The sequence below is a fragment of the Peromyscus leucopus genome, chromosome 22, assembly GCF_004664715.2.
Source record: "Peromyscus leucopus breed LL Stock chromosome 22, UCI_PerLeu_2.1, whole genome shotgun sequence".
Lineage (NCBI taxonomy): Eukaryota > Metazoa > Chordata > Mammalia > Rodentia > Cricetidae > Peromyscus > Peromyscus leucopus.
In genome coordinates, this window is record NC_051081.1 from 21,462,732 (window position 1) to 21,466,830 (window position 4,099).

At 49.7% G+C, this 4,099-nt stretch overlaps 1 long non-coding RNA gene across 1 annotated transcript; it reads left to right on the top strand.

The window, feature by feature from the left end:
• Positions 1–260: 260 nt before the first annotated feature.
• Positions 261–3,703, top strand: LOC119086497. Its single transcript, XR_005089795.1, has 3 exons — positions 261–370; positions 1,191–2,299; positions 2,902–3,703. It is a non-coding gene; the product is annotated as an uncharacterized LOC119086497 (long non-coding RNA).
• The last annotated feature ends 396 nt before the right edge of the window (positions 3,704–4,099 follow it).

Genomic DNA, 4,099 nt, shown 5'->3' on the forward strand with positions numbered 1-4,099 from the left:
GAGTGTGCTCTTGTGTGCTCCTGTTGCTGTGATAAACACCATGACCAAAAGCAATCCGGGGAGGAAAGGGCTGGTTTTATTTTACACCTTACAGTCTATCCTGAAGGGAGTCAGGGCAGGGATTCAGTAGGAACCTGGAGGCAGGAACTGGAGTAGAGGCCATGGAGGAGTGCTGCTATCTGGCTTGCTCTCTGCGGCTTGCTCAGTCTGCTCTCTTATATAACCTGCCAAGGAGAAGGCGGCAGGCGGCAGCGGCGGCGGAGGAGGAAGAGGAGAAAGAGGAGGGGGGGTGGCACCTCCCACCGTGGGTTTGGCTCTCCAGCACCAAGTGATCAATCAAGGAAATGTTCCACAGGCTACTACTCTACAGGTCAGTTCTGCCTTCCCCCAGAGGACCCTAGCCTATGTCAAGTTGACAAAAAAACTAGCCAGCTCAGTTATACTCTAGAGTTCTACATGTGACTTGACAAGTCTCTGGCTCCGTGTAGGAGCCCCTTCAGAGTGGAGACCCTGCCCCTGTCCTTAGCCAGGTGGCCTGTGAGTGGTGGGGCCATAGAAAAATACAAATCACTGCCCCTGCCTCGCTTGAAAATAGGTACCGTGTCCCTGATTCATGTAAGGGTGGCCCAGCAGATAAGTCCCCCCTCTTCTCATGAGTTAGGGAACCAGAGGCATTCAAGTGACCCAGAACCACACAAAGGACGCCTCTGGAGACATTGCTGGTAGCTAGCCCCCTCTGGTCCTTCCACTGCGTAGCAGAGCATGCCTGAACTCCCACCCAGCCTTTCTTCTGAGGTCCAGATGCCTCAGAGAGGAAACAGAAAGGGCCAGAGGCTGTGAGAGCACCAGCCTAGTAGGTCCTGGGTCCTTGGGATGTGAGGGAGGCGGAGCCTTCTTAGAGGTCAGTCACAGAAAACGATTGCATGGCTGTGTCTGACGAGGCCTCCTCCCCTTCATCGTACCCTTTCTTGATGGAAGAAGCGTAACTGAGTTGAACCCAACTGGGAACATTCAGAAGCAGACATTGCCTCAGACTACAGAAACACAGGCTGGATCTGAGGTGGGCTTTCTCCTTTAGGTACCAAGTGTGTTAACGGAACAATGGCAGCCAGGCTCCGGCCTCGCTTGCAGCTTTTCTCGCTTCTTAAGTGGCTGGCTTCATTTCTCTTTTCTTTCAACTCTTTCCTTAGATGGAGACTTCCAGGGCCAATATGGTGCCTGTTTCCTCCGACGGGGACTAGGAGAAGATGGTGGAACAGAAGGCAACGTTATAAGACCAATCTCCACATTGCCTTTTCCTGACACCGGCTGTGGACCCAGGGAGGAGGTATCGGCTTTTGGTTGCCCTTCTCATCAAGCCCGAAGGACATCAGCGCTGGCGAGCCTTAACCCCTCTGCAGCCAGGCCACGGGGAGAAGTGTGCAGCTGTTCTCAATCTTGCGATAGGGCGCCAAGACTGTGACCTTCCTGAGTCCCAGGATCGCTCCGCTCCCACCCCAGCTGAGACTGGCTGGGCTGCCTGTCTCCTTTCCTGGGATTCTCCCTCTTTTCTTTCCATAGACCTTGAGCCACGGTTTCCACGCAGCCCTCTCCAGAGGTGCCAAATCCCTCATTCTCTGCACCACAGGGCCGAAAGGTAGAGTCGGGTCAATATTTCCCCCATGCCATTTCCTGCTCACTACTTTCTTTCATCCTCTCTCACCCTCAGCTTGCGCCACCGACATCCCCTGCTTCTAGCTTTGCCCTGCCCCTCTTTTTCTCTGCTCTTACCAGTCTCTCAGACATGCATGCCATGCTGCTTCACCTAGTGAAGACTCCAGCCATACTAGAGTATTTTTTTTCTACCCTTACTGGAGTATTCTAGAAAAATGGAATGACCTGTTTTCATACTCTGGCCGCTGGCTGTCTTCACCTTCATCTCCAGGCACTCTGGTCTTACCTATTCATGCCCTGTAGACTTTATGGTCACTATAGCCTCAAACGCTTCTGGAACTGGGTTTCACCTCCCTCTAAGCACCCATCACTTCTACGCCTTTCGTCTCCGTGGCTCCGGGGCCCTTGCAACACGTATCTGGATTCATGACAGTTGGCAGAACCGATTTTAGGAAAGGTGGGTATGTCCGGTCTTGTTGGAGGAGGTGTGTCACTGGATTTGAGGTTCCAGAAAGCCCATGTAGTCCCAGTTAGCTCTCTCTGCCTGTGGATCAGGATGTAAGCTTTCACCTGCTGCTCCAGCACCATACCTGCCTTCAGCCATGCTCCCAGCCATGATGGTGACCAACTGTAACCCCCTGACACTGTAAGCATTAAACTCTTTTATGTGTTGCCTTGGTCATGGTGTCTTATCACAGTAATAGAAAATAACCAAGACAGCTATATAAATAAAATATTTATACAAAAGGTGACTCTTAACAGACTGCATGGAGAATGAGGCCTTTTATTGATGTTAAAGGCAGCTAGTATAAAATACACAGGGATTGGGGATTTAGCTCAGTGGTAGAGCACTTGCCTAGCAAGCGCAAGGCCCTGGGTTTGGTCCTCAGCTCCGGAAAAAAAATAAAATAAAATAAAAAATATACAGAGGTTTTTGTTTTTGTTTTTGTTTTTAGGAATATAGAAAAGCAGTAAAAAAAACATATGATAAAGAAAGCATGGTAATATTACAGGTGGGATTCAGAATGTTGGCCACCTTGACTAGAAGAAAGTAGTGGGGTGCACTCTGTGGGGAGATGTGGGTTATTGCTAATGCTTTTGTTTGTGTGGTATTTTTACAGGTGCATATTATGTCATTAAAAGCAACTAAATAAAAGTAAATTACGCACTACAGGTTGAAGAGTGTGTCCAGGAGCCGATGTTGAGTTGAAGGAACGCATGGGTTATCATTACATTGCTCTCTTATAGATACACCTGCATCCCTTATCATCCTGCTAATCTACAATCGCCCAGGATCCTTGCTGATCTCTCTCAGCCTTCTTGCCACATGGATGAAACATCCCCGTTTCTTCAGGCAAAGAAAAATGTTGTTCACTGTTCTATTCCCATCCCTTCTCATCATCTCAAGGGCTCTGCTCATTTCCTGGTTCTTGTGTTCTCATTCTCCATCAGGCTCTCTCTCCCTGCCGAGCCATTTTTACCAGACACAGTCTAGTCCCTCTCATCTTAAAGACAAAGTCTTGTTAGGGAGGATCGAAGTTTGCCTGACACAGCCAAGGGACCCATAAGTCAGTGCACCCAACAAGGAGGTTGACTCTGGCAGCACAAGGTTCCTCACGGTGGCTTCTTCTTCTGTGTTGCTCTGTCATCCTTAACTCCCAGAAGAGGTTAGATACTCCAGCCACTTCCAGCACCTCAGTCATCGGCCGGAAAGAAAGGGAAATGGAGGGTGAAGAAACATCTGTTTCTGCAGCTGCATATCCACCATGTTCGCTCACAGACTTGGCCTTATGGCGGGCGTCTCTGGTTGTGAGGGAAGCTAAGGCACAGTCTCTGAGTGTCAATCATTTGATTAACTAACGAGGAAGAAGAGCATGAATATGGAAGCTGGTGATCTCTTCTCTCACACAAAGTCCTTGGCTAATCCTTTCCCAAGTTCAAAGCCCACAGGGTTTTATCCAGTAATTACTGCAACCAGCTCAAACCGGGACTGTAGTGGGTAGCCATTCCAGCTTTGACCTGGAAGTTCCAACCCCCATTGAGTCTTCGATAACTGTCATGCCTACAAGGCGAGGCCAAGAGAGGACCCTGAAGACCCGAGATCCGGATGCGTCACCTCTCTTGGTTCCTGGACCCTGGACGCTGGAGGTAGACCGAGCAGAGTTCTCCAGAGAACACTGCCGGACTGCGCCATGCCTTCCCCAAACCCTGTTACCTATCCCTTCACTTGTAAGTTACCCCACAAAATAAACCTCCCTTTTAACTACGTGGAGTGGCCTTAATAATTTCACCAATACCTGGAGCTCAGGTCTTCAGCGTCCTCTCTCAGCCCCGCCTTATATAGGCATGACCATTACCGAAGCCTCAGTGGGGTTTGGAACTTCCAGGTCAAAGCTGGAATGGCTACCCACTACATCGGACCCTCCTGGTGATTGTATGATCTTTA